Source organism: Hemitrygon akajei, chromosome 18, assembly GCF_048418815.1.
Source record: "Hemitrygon akajei chromosome 18, sHemAka1.3, whole genome shotgun sequence".
Lineage (NCBI taxonomy): Eukaryota > Metazoa > Chordata > Chondrichthyes > Myliobatiformes > Dasyatidae > Hemitrygon > Hemitrygon akajei.
The window spans coordinates 47,703,240-47,716,002 of NC_133141.1; the positions used below are offsets into that span (position 1 = coordinate 47,703,240).

Sequence of the window (12,763 nt, forward strand, 5' to 3'; positions counted from 1 at the left end):
CATGGCAACCTCTGGCCTTATCTTAGCGCTTCTGTTCTCTTTGTCCTATCTGTTCCACCTGCCACTTTCTCTGAAACATAAAACTACTCTAAAACAACTTTATAAATTTCTTTTTCCTAGTTCTGATTGACTCTTTACCCAGAAACACTAGTTCTGTTACTCTATCTCCATACTGTCTTGTTGAGTCGTTCTAGAATTTGTGTTTTTTACTTCTGATTTCCAGCACTAACATTTTCATTTAAATTTTCATTTACTGCTGAAGAAATGTTTTCACCTGACTGCCATAATAACACAGACTGAGATATGGAGGATCAAAATCCATGTATCCACTGTAGTTTACAAGAAACACTAGTCAGCATTTTGAGCAAACATGATTTCAGTCTCAACTCTGTCAGGTAATTGAGGTCAAGTTTGAGTTGAAACTCTGACAAATAACAAAGTGGAAATGGAATCAAGAACTCAGTTACACTTTATTAAGAACCAGCCATTAGAATTCAGAGTAACATGTGGTTGTGAAAGTGAACCTGAAGAAACTGATCCAAACCATCAGATTCATTGCAATTCTACCTGTGAGGAGTTGGTTGAAGTCCGCCAATGGACAATTGTGATAGTGAGCAATGCAGCTTGGAAAGATGGGAGGAAGAAATCGCAGCTGTAGGGATAAAGAAGCAGAGGGTCAAGTTTAAAAGTTTTGCAGGGAACACTGGGCATTTACACTCATTGACGATATCATTTCACAGAGCTTGTGAGCCAACCTAGGGCCCAGAATGACAGGCAAAATTTATAAATGCAGTAGTTACAAGAAAAAGTCAGCACTAATAATAGTTTTATAATAAATAATATGGAAGTAAAATACTTTAGAGATGATAGGTAAAAGGCAAAATTAAAGGATGGAATTCAACCAAAGAAACCAAAGGATGCTGGTAAAGGGTGATTTGGATTATGAATTATGAGAAGCTGGCAGGAAGCTTGGGGAGATGAAAGCTGAAGATAACTTGATGGAATAGAACAGTACTGGAAAGAACAGAACTTTTGACGCACAATATTGTGCTGACTAAGATCAATCTAACCCTTCCCTTCTGCATAGCCCTCAATTTTCCTTTCATTTATGTGCCGATTGGCTCCTTAAGGTTGGAATTTGTGTCACGGCAGTCATTACAATTGCAATAATTGGGCACTGCTAAACTTTTGGTTCAATGAGCAGACAGATGAGTACACAAGTGAAGACAAAGCATTTGTTTTGGGAGTGTATTGTTGGGTATTTGAACACAAATGTAACCAGAGTTTCAATGCTAAGGATGTTGGCCTGGGGAAGATTACTTACCCTTCCAGTAAATTCAGAGGGGTGGGGGTCTTGCCGAGGTGGTGTGAGTGGTATCTTTTCAGTGCCTTGATGTGCTTGGTGTAGGTAAACCAGGTCTCAGAGGCATGTAAGAAGATCGGGATCACTGCTGCCCAGTGGATCATGAGTTTGCACCATATCTAAAGGCTTGAACTTCAAGCACTCTTTTGCTCAATCACTTGATGGCTTGCTGCCACTTTGAAGACAGCATTCAATTACATCATCTATGTCTTCCTTTGCAACAAGATGACTCCAGGATATAGGAAATGGTCAGTATATTCCAATAGCTTCTTCTGAACCTTCATGGTCAAGTAGCAGTGTGATAAATCAGAGCAGGTTGGTAGAAAGCCTTATCCTTGTGGAACTTGCCTATAAGGGCCATCCTCACACAAGCAGGAGTCAATGATGTGTTAAAGCTCAGTTTCTTAGTATGTAAGAAAACAAATATTACCTGTCTATTGCAGCTTGACCACCGAGGTCCAAGTGTTCTTGCTTGCCGACCTCATTACCTGTATCAGGCTGAACAACAGATATGGTGTGTGATCAACATTGATAGGGGTCAGGTGTAAGTTAAGGATGGAAAAGAGGAAAAAAAAGAGATGTGCTGAATAAAATATATTATACCAAGGTTTAGTACAATGTAATCTTTATTAGCACTCGAGTTACTTAAGAACACATGAATACTACCATCTTCTAACAACTTCACATTCAATTTACCATTCCAACTTATCACTTCTTATATTAAATCACAAGACTCGGAGCTTGGACTTAAATACTACTCATGTGAGATAAAACTGGGCATGTTCACTCCAACAGGTAGTGTTTCCTGAATTCTGAGCTCAAGGCTCTCTTTCCTGTGATGGCAGTTCCTGGCTTATTGCTACTGATGTCTCAGACAACCCTTTTAATGCAATTTATTTCCAATCTTCTTAAAGCTTGCATTGTTCTGACCCCAGTCCAGCAATTCACAATTCTGAATCAATCATTCAAGCTTCATTTAAGGCATATATGTCAAACTCAAGGCCCGCGGGCCAAATCCGGCCCGCGGTGGAATTATTTTTGGCCCGCGAGATAATATCTAATTACTATTAAAGCTGGCCCCAGTAATTGAAGTGCCTATGGCATATGATATGGCTAATGCTGAGTTTATTCAGGTACCAGGTTTTCAGGGTTTTTAGTGTTTATTCGGCAGTCTTGCTCGGCAGTCTTCTTAATAAGAAACAGAATTTGTAAAGTGAAACACTTTGTCGTTATAGCAGAGACTGAGACACATGAGAGCAGGCTGAAAAAACGGAGGCAACGAAAGCTGCGTTCGCACACGTCTGACTGATCCGGCCCGCATGAAGCTGCATTTTGCTCAATCCGGCCCGTGACCTAAAATGAGTTTGACACCCCTGATTTAAGGACTGTTTTCTTTCCTCTTTAACCTAGATCTGGCCCCTATCAATGTTGATCACACATCACAATTAATGTCTAGGATGGGGTAAACAAAGAGTACATACACTCCATGACCAATTTATTAGGTACACCTGTACATCTTCTTGTTAGGGAATACAATCAGCCAATCATGTGGTAGCAGCTCAATGCATAAATGCATGCAGACATGGTCAAAAAGTTCAGTTATTGTTCAGAGCAAACATCAGAATGGGAAAGAAACATGATCTAAGTGACTTTGGACTGTATAATGATGTTACTGCCAGGCAGGGTGGTTTAAGTATCTTAGTAACTGCGGATTTCCTGGGAATTCCACTGCCAGAGACTGGTGTGCAAAAAAAAAACATCCAGTAAGTGGCAGTTCTGTGGGTGAAAATGTCTTGTCCTGTTAATGAGAGAGGTCAGACGAGAATGGCCAGACTGGTTCAAACTGAAAGGATGGCAATGTAACTCAAATAACCACACGTTACAACCGTGGTGTGCAGAAGAGCATCTCTGAATGCAGAACATGTCAAACTTTGAAGTGGATGGGCTACAGCGGCAGAAGACCACAGACATACACTCAGTGACCACTTTGTTAGATACAAGAGGTACCTAATAAAGTGCTCACTGTGTATTTTCTTATTCAGCTGGAGAGTTCTTTAATTGTAGAGGTTGCATGTATTTCACAATTCATTCAAAGTGTTTCATCCACAGAATGACTGTTCCTAAAGCACTCTCATTCTGCTCTGTGGATGGTTCATTGTGGAATAATTTTCAATGGCATAGTACATGGGACTACATCACTACAATTCTACTCCTTCACATTGGAACTGACCAAGTGTTCCTCATGTCCTTCCTTCACTATGCTCTTTGTTCTGTACTTCCCAGCTTCTCTTACCAGTCAGTGTCCTCTCAAAGCCTGCTGGGATACTTAACATTTTGTCTACCTGGTTCTGGAGTGTTGTAGCCACAGGTGTGATCCAGCCCCTCACTGGCAGCCATTGTTGGCAGGAATGCAGCTGATTTCCCTGCACCCCACAGCAAAGCATCATTGGCTGAGCAATCTTGTGGTATTTTCCTTCACTAGCTGAGATATTGGATCACCATCAGATGATCACACTAATCTTCAAGTGGACCAATTTTGTCCCTTGCTATCCATTTGCTCTTAATATATCTGTAGAAACACCTGGGATTCTCCTTCATCTTTCCATTGAAGAAACCTAATGCCTCCTTTTAGCTCTCCTGATTTTCCTCTTAAGTGTTCTCTTGCCTTTCTTATACTCCTCAAGTACCTCATTTGTTTCATGTATCTGATACCTGTTATGCACCTCCCACTTCTTCTTAACCAGAGCCTAAATATCCCTGGAGAGCCAAGGTTCCCTAAACCTGTTATCCTTGCCTTTTATTCTAATAGGAATATACAAGCTCTGTACTCTCAAAATTTCACTTTTGAAGACCTCTCACTTACCAAGTATCCCTTTGCTGCCATACAACCTATCCCAATCCACACCTACCAGATAGCTTCTGAGGCCATCAAAATAGGCGTTTCTCTAATTTAGAATCTCAACCTAATTACCAATCCTATCCTTCTCCAGAATTATCTGGAAACTAATGGAATAATGATTGCTAGCTCCAAACTGTTTCCCTACAAACTCTTCTGTCACCTGTCCTGTCTCTTTCTCTATTAGGAGATCCAGTATCACACTCTCTGTAGTTGGGACATCAGCATATTGACTAAGGAAACTTTCCTAAACACATGTGATAAACTCTGTCCCAGCCATTCCTTTTACAGTATGTGACTCCTAGTCAATACGTGGAAAGTTAAAAATCCCCTTCTATCATAACCTCAAACAAGAGAAAATCTGCAGATGCTGGAAATCCAAGCAACACACACAAAATGCTGGAGGAACTCAGCATGCCAGGCAGCATCTACGAAAAAGTACAGTCGAAGTTTCCGGCCGAGACCCTTCAGCAAGATTGGAGAAAAAAAGCTGAGGAGTAGATTTGAAAGGTGGGGGGAGGGGAGAGAGAAACACAAGGTGATAGGTGAAACCAGGAGAGAGAGGGATGAAGTAAAGAGCTGGGAAGTAAATTTTGCTGAAAGAGACAGAAGGTCATGGAAGAAAGAAAAGGGGGAGGCGCACCACATGGAGGCAATGGGTGGGCAAGAAGATAAGGTGAGAGAGGGAAAAGGGGATGGGGAATGGTGAAGGGGGGGTGGCAATACCGGAAGCTTGAGAAATCCATGTTCATGCTATCAGGTTGGAGGCTACCTAGACGGAAGATAAGGTGTTGTTCTTCCAACCTCCAACCTAAATGTGGCCTCATCACGACAGTGGAATATCTATGGATGGACATATCGGAATGAGAATGGGAAGTAGAATTAAAATGGATGGACTCTGGGAGATCCCACTTTCTCTGGTGGATGGAGCGTAGATGCTCGGTGAAGTGGTCTCCCAATCTATGTCGGGTCTCACCGATATACAGGAGGACACACCGGGTGCTCCGGACACAGTAAATGACCCCAACAGATCCACAGGTGAAGTGTCGCCTCTCCTGGAAGGACTGTCTGGGGCCCTGAATGGTAGTGAGGGAGGAGGTGTAGGGCAGGTGTAGCACTTGTTCCGCTTGCAAGGATAAGTGCCAGGAGGGAGATCAGTGGGGAGAGACAAATGGACAAGGGAATCACGTAGGGAGTGATCCCTGTGGAAAGCAGAAGGTGGGGGGCAGGGAAAGATGTCTTTGGTGGTGGGATCATGTGGGAGGTGGCGGAAGTTATGGAGAACACTTCCCATTCCCATTCCATCTGCCAGAAAAAGCGGGAGCTCCCAGTGGCCAACCATTTTAATTCCACTTCCCATTCCAATTCCTATATGTCCATCTATGGCCTTCTACACTGTCATGATGAGGCCACACTTAAGTTGGAGGAACAACACCTTATATTCTGCATCTGCTCTCAGGATGAGGCTTTTTATTCTAGAATGAAGGAGATGTCCTCCTTTTTCAAAGAATGGGGCTTCCCTTCCTCCACCATCAATTCTGCCCTCAACCGCACCTCTTCCATTTTATGCACGTCTGCTCTCACCCATCCTCCTGCCGCCATACCAGGGATAGGGTTCCTCTTGTCCTCACCTACCACACCACCCGCCTCCTCGTCCAGCACATAATTCTCCGAAACCTCCCCTCCTCCCTTCACCATTTCCCATCCTCTTTTCCCTCTCTCACCTTATCTCCTTGCCCACCTATCGCCTCCCTCTGGTGTCCCTCCCCCCTTTTCTTTCTTCCATGGCCTTCTGTCTCTTTCACCAATCAACTTCCCAGTTCTTTACTTCATCCCTCCCTCTCTGGGTTTCACCTTATGTTTCTCTCTCCCATCCCCCCCCCCCCCCCCCCCCCCACCTTTTAAATCTACTTCTCAGCTTTTTTCTCCAGCCCTGCTGAAGGGTTTCAGCCCAAAACGTTGTCTTTTTACTCATTTCCATAGGTGCTGCCTGGCCTTCTGAGTTCGTCCAGTATTTTGTGTTTTCTAGTGTCACAACCTTATTTTTGTTTCAACTGTCAGCTATCTCTCTCCAAATTTGCTCCTCTAAAATCGGTAGGTCTGTAATATAATTCAAATAATATGGTCATCCCTTTCTTATTCATCAATAGTATTCCTTCCATCATAAAATGGGAGAGACAATTAGATTAAACTGAAGCTAATGGGATAGAACAGAAATGTGCAAAGAGCTTCATATATTTGGCAGAGTAATAATATACAGGGAAAAATGATCATTCATAAGTATGCTTATTATCAAGATATGATGATGATGGTTTCAAAGATCTTTTTTGAGGATCCAACTATCAAACATATAGCATTTATAAGATTTAGATAAATATGGAATAGGGAATACATTTGCATGCTTCATCTGTGAAAGTATGCTATCAATTACACCATTAAGATGCTCTGAGTAAATAGCAAAATTATCTTGCTGATATTTCATTTCAGAGACTCTGTCCCGAGTTGAGGAAAACAAACACATAAAATCACAGTTGAACTGTGCCAGGAAATAAATATCTGGAAAAGAATTTGTTAATAGCAAAATAAAGTAAAAATGACTTTGTTAATTTTCGTTGTTGCTTTACTGACATAATAATAATAATAATAATAATAATAATAATAATAATAATAATAACTTTATTGATCCCAAGTGGGAAATTATTTCATTACAGCAGCAACATTTAGAAACACACTTAGCAATAATAAAAAATAAATTTAATAATAATATTAACTAATAATAAAGTACAGTATGTTTGATTATATACATGCATAAATACATGACTGACACTAAGATTTTTGAAGATGAAACAGAAAATTAATTGTAAATTTATACAAGGGATGACTCATCAAGGGTGAAAGCTCCAACAAAGAGAATTTGGACAATTAACTCCATTGGACATCTTGGCAACCAGATAGGGGAATACAGTATGCAACATCATACGCTTTAGCCAAACTGAATGATCATCAAGCTTACATTTTGCCTTCAATGGCCAGTTATCTGTTGCCAATCTTAAGAATTACCCTTCCAAACCTCTATGAGAACTTGATCAGAAGAATGCATTGGCACCATTATAATCTTCATAATTGGATGGACGATGAATATTGGATGATAAGTATTAGACAACTATATCCTTGCTCCTGGATCATTTATCATTACATACAAGATTAAATCCTCTGCAAGTTCACCTTTCATGACATCATCACAGAAGAGACAAATGCATATCTCAGAAGCATTCGAAGAGAGCGAGAGAATGTGACATTTGTAGGTGTTTGATGGTGCGACTATATAAAGGTCATGCCAAGTGTATGGAAAGGTGTCATAACTGATGAGAAGTATTTAGAAACAGCAATGGGTTATTTCAGGAATAGATACAAGAATGTTATTTTTGCAGTAACATGTAAAGGAATAGACTGGTGTAAGGTGAACATCAATATTTCCAGAGGAGATGCCTTCTTTTCAGACACTGCAAACAGTCCAGGTCAAGATCTTTCTATCCTTGCTCACTGTAATCACAGTATAATGACTATAGGGACATTTGGTTACTGAGCAGGCTAACTGGCTGGTGGGGGGACAATTCAACTTGATAATTTCATCAAAGGTTTCAAAGGTACATTTAATGTCAGTGAAATGTATACAATATACATCCTGAAATTCTTTTTCTTCTCAAACATTCATGAAAACAGAGGAGTGCCCCAAAGAATGAATGACATTTTCATCTGTCTGATTTACCATTTCTGAGGTTGTTTAAGTATGAAGCAGCTTTCTTACCTCAATGGATTGGAATTCCTGCCGACCTCTCAACTCTTCCGAACCTGTTTAACTCACTATAGCCAACAACTTTGATTATTGCATTCTTAATTATATGTTGCCATTCCTTAGTATTGATTTTCTATCACCAGGTTTAATATTGCTTTTCTGTCAGTGGGCTTCAATCATTGTGAGCACTCACTTGTTGGAGAGGCAGTGCTAGGTTTAAAAAGAGCTCAGGAACTTTCAGGAATTTTCAATGGGCTTCAGTCATCACAGTCCATTATGCAATAAAATAAAAAGAATAAAAAGGCTAATAAAAGGAAGTGAGGTGTAAGTGGAACAGCCATTGTGTGAGTCGGTCAGTGTAAAGCTCAAGAGGCTGAGGCAAGAAGGGGGCAAAGGCTCTATGTAAGTTTCTAGTAAGTTTTATTTTTCTTTCTTTGTCTATTTGTACATGGCTAGTGTGGTGCAAATGGGACCAGGGTTAATGGAATTTTCTTTGTGTGAGATGTGAGAATTCTGGATTAGGTGTTGAATAATGAACCAGGTTTGATTAGGGAGCTTAAGGTAAAGGAACTCTTAGGAGACAGCAAACAGAATATGATAGAATTCACCCTTAAGTTTGAGAGGGAGATGCAAAAATCAAATGACTTTGGAGTAAAGGGACATGAGAGAGGAGCTGGCCAAAGTTGTATGGAAGGAGACACTAGTAGGGATGATCAAGTCAAGTCAAGTCAAGTCACTTTTTATTGTCATTTTGACAATAAACTGCTGGTACAGTACACAGTAAAAATGAAACAACATTTCTCCAGGACCCTGGTGCTACATGAAATAACACAAAACTACACTAGACTACAGACCTACACAGGACTACATAAAGTGCACAAAACAGTACAGGGCAGTACAATAATTAATTAATAAATAAATAATAAACAAGACAATAGGCACAGTAGAGGACAAATTTCGATATAATAATAAATGATATAGACGTCAGTCTAGACTCTGGGTATTGAGGAGTCTGATGGCTTGGGGGAAGAAACTGTTGCACAGTCTGGTAGTGAGAGCCTAAATGCTCCTGCTCCAGATGGCAGGAGGGAGTAGAGTTTGTATGAGGGGTGCATGGGGTCCTTCACAATAATGTTAGCTTTGTGGGTACAGCGTGTGGTGTAACTGTCTGTAATGGCCAGAAGAGAGACCCCGATGATCTTCTCAGCTGACCTCACTATCCGCTGCAGAGTCTTGCGATCCAAGACGGTGCAATTCCCGAACCAGGCAGTGATTCAGCTGCTCAGGATACTCTCGATACAACCCCTGTAGAATGTGGTGAGGATGGGGGGTAGGAGATGGACTTTCCTCAGCCTTTGCAGAAAGTAGAGACGCTGCTGGGCTTTCTTGGCTATGGAGCTGGTGTTGAGGGACCAGGTGAGATTCTCCGCCAGGTGAACACCAAGAAATTTGCTGCTCTTACCGATCTCAATGGAGATCGGACATTTGGTGATGGTGGAGCAGCAATGATTGGAGTTTCTGAGAGCAATTCAGAAGGCGCATAATAGATGCACTCCAAAGATGAAGATGTATTCTAAAGGGATGATGGTGCTACCATGGCTGACAAGGGAAGTCAAAGACAGCATAGAAACAAATTAGAGGGCATATAATATAACAAAAAATAGGCAAATTTAGAAGACTGGGAAAAAATGAAAAGCCAACAGAAGGTAATGAAAAAGCAATAAGAAGAGAATAGATAAAGGTATGCTAGCCAATAAAATAAAAGAGAGGTTTGAATGGATGTTGGACTGCTGGAAAATGACACCGGGGAGGTCGTAATGGGTGACAAAGAAATGGCAGATGAACTCAATAAGTATTTTGAGCCACTCTTTAGTATGAAAGGCACCAGTTGTATGCCAGAATGTTGAGAGTGTCAGGGGAGAGAAGTGAGTGTAGCTGTTATTAATATGGAGAAGGTGTTTGGGAAGTTGAAAGGTTTGAAGGCAGATAAATCACCTGGACCAGATGGACTACACACCATGGTTCTGAAAGAGGCAGCTGACGAGACTGTGGAGGCATTAGTAGTGATCTTTCAAAAATCACTAGATTCTGGAATGGTGTCCAGAGGACTGGAAACTTAGAAATGTCACTCCGCTCTTTAAGAAGGGAGGGAGGCAAAAGACAGGATATTATAGGCCAGTTAGCCTGACTTCAGTAGTTGGCAAGATATTGGAGTCTATTATTCAGGATGAGGTTTCAGGATACTTGGAGGCACACGATAAAATAGGCCAAAATCAGCATGGCTTCCTTAAGGAGAAATCTTGCCTGACAAATTTGCTAGGACTCTTTGAGGCAGAATAGACAAAGGAGAGTCAGTAGATATTGTTTACTTGGATTTTCAGAAGGCCTTTGACAAGGTGCCACACATGAGACTGGTAGACAAGATAAGAACCCACGGTATTGCAGGAAAGATGTATAGAAGATTGGCTGACTGGCAGATTGCAAAGAGCGCAAATAAAAGGGGCCTATTTTGCTCAGCTTTTGGTGATCAGTGGTGTTCTGCAGGGTTTGGTGTTGGGACCACTTCTTTTTTTGTTATACGTGAACAATTTGGATGATGGAATTAATGGCTTTATGGCCAGGTTTGTGGTCAATACAACAATAGGTGGAGAGGCAGGTAGAATTGAAAAAGCAGGAGGGCTTAGACAGATTGGGAGAATCGGCAAAGAAATTGGCAGATGGAATATAGTGCAGGAAAGCGTACGGTCATGCACTTTAGCAGAAGGAATAAAGGCATAGAGTACTTTCTAAACAGGAAGAAAATTCAGAAATGAGAGGTGCAAAGGGACTTGGGAGACCTCGTGCAGGATTCCTTGAGGGTTCATTTGCAGGTTCAATTGGTGGTAAGGAAGGCAAATGCAATGTTAGCATTCATTTTGAGGGGACTATAATATAATAGCAAGGATGTAATATTGAAGTTTTATAAGGCACGTCAGATTGCACTTGAAGAATTGTGAGCAGTTTTGGACCCCTTACCCAAGGCAAGATATCCTGGCATTAGAGAGGAAGTCTAGGGGAAGTCTAGTGGGGAAGTCTAGGACCAGAGGGCACAGCCTCAGAATAAAGGGACATCTCTTTAGAACATAGATGAAGATGAATTTTTTGAGCCAGTGGGTGATGAATTCATGGAATTCATTGCCATGTCATTGGGCATATTTAATTGGGCAGTGGCTCTTGATTAGTAAGGGCATCCAAGGTGCAAGGAAAAGGCAGGAGAATGGGGTTGAAAGGGATAATATATCAGCCATGATGGAATGATGAATCAGACTTGATGGGCTGAATGGCCTAATTCTGCTCCTATGTCTCATGGTCTTATGATCTTTTAATATCAAGATGTTCTTTTCTTTGGGACAGCATGGTAGCATAGCCGTTGGTGTAACCCTATTACAGCACTAGTGACCCGGGTTTAATTCCACCACTGTCTGTAGAGACTTTTTACGTTCTCCAGGTGACCGTGTAGGTTTCCTCTGGATGCTCCAGTTTCTTCTTACATTCCAACGATGTACATGTTAGTGGATTAATTGGTCATAAGGGTGCAATTGGGTGGTGGGGACTCATTGGGCTGGAAGGGCCTGTTACTATGCTGTATCTCTATAAGTAAATAATTCAATTTCTTTCTGTGTCGTGGCAATTTAATCAGACATGATCTGTTTAATTAGTGGATGAAGAGTTACTACTGTCACCTCCTTAGATGGTGAAGCAAATTCGGGAAATATGAAAGAATGGCAGAATTTGTTGAAAATATCCAGTTGGTCAGGTAGCATCAGTGGAGAAAGACGTATAGAAGGAAAACAGATGTGTTGGAAAACATCAGCAGGTCAGGCAGCATCTGTGCAAAGGGAAACAAAATTAATGTTTTAGGTTGAAGATCTTTCTTCCAAGACCTCTGATGAAGGATCTTCAGCCTATTTTTCCTACTCTTTTCTGCATCTGCAGTCTCTGACTTTCAAAAACAAAACCAGGTTAATGTCACAGCTTGATGACCTTTGAAAATAACACTGACTGGGCACACAGAAGACACAAGAGGTGACAAATGTTAGAATCTGAAGCAGCACACAATATGCTGGAGGAACTCAGTGGGTCAGTCAGAATCTTGGGATATTTTTCATGGGACCGACTGGGAAGGTTAGTTAACTGAAATTGGTGAATCCAATGCTACTCTGAGGGTCGAAACACTCCTTGTTAAAAGATGAGATGCTGTTCCGCAGACTTACTCTGGAATTCATCTGAACAGTGCAAGAAGCAAAATGCAGGAAGCCAGAGTGGGATTGGGTCCCCAAGAAACAGGTAACCAGAATTTCAAGGTCACTCCTGCACACTGAAGGGAGGAGAATTTCAAAGTGTTCACCCAGTCTGCATTTAGTTTTTCCAGTGTAGAGGAGCACACATTGTAAGCACGGAATGTGCTACAGTGAGGCAATATCTATTCTGAGAATAACATGAATTAATAGTACTTGATTTATTCTTAAAACTTCGAAAAAAATTACAAAGTGGAATCCTTTATCTGCAAATTGCTGTATGACTAGTACAGTTTTCTTCTTGACTTGGTAAGGCCATTTGTTTCTCCTTGGACAGAATGATAATAAATTTTTTAAATTGCACCATTAATTCTGCAGCCTTTAAGTCCATCAGCTAATATTGTAAAGAGCTGTGCGGTTTTTAGTTCAGA

At 41.1% G+C, this 12,763-nt stretch overlaps 1 pseudogene; it reads left to right on the forward strand.

Annotated features, from left to right (window-relative positions):
- The first annotated feature begins 445 nt into the window (after window positions 1-445).
- LOC140741397 (galactoside alpha-(1,2)-fucosyltransferase 2-like) lies at window positions 446-8,129 on the forward strand (annotated as a pseudogene).
- The last annotated feature ends 4,634 nt before the right edge of the window (window positions 8,130-12,763 follow it).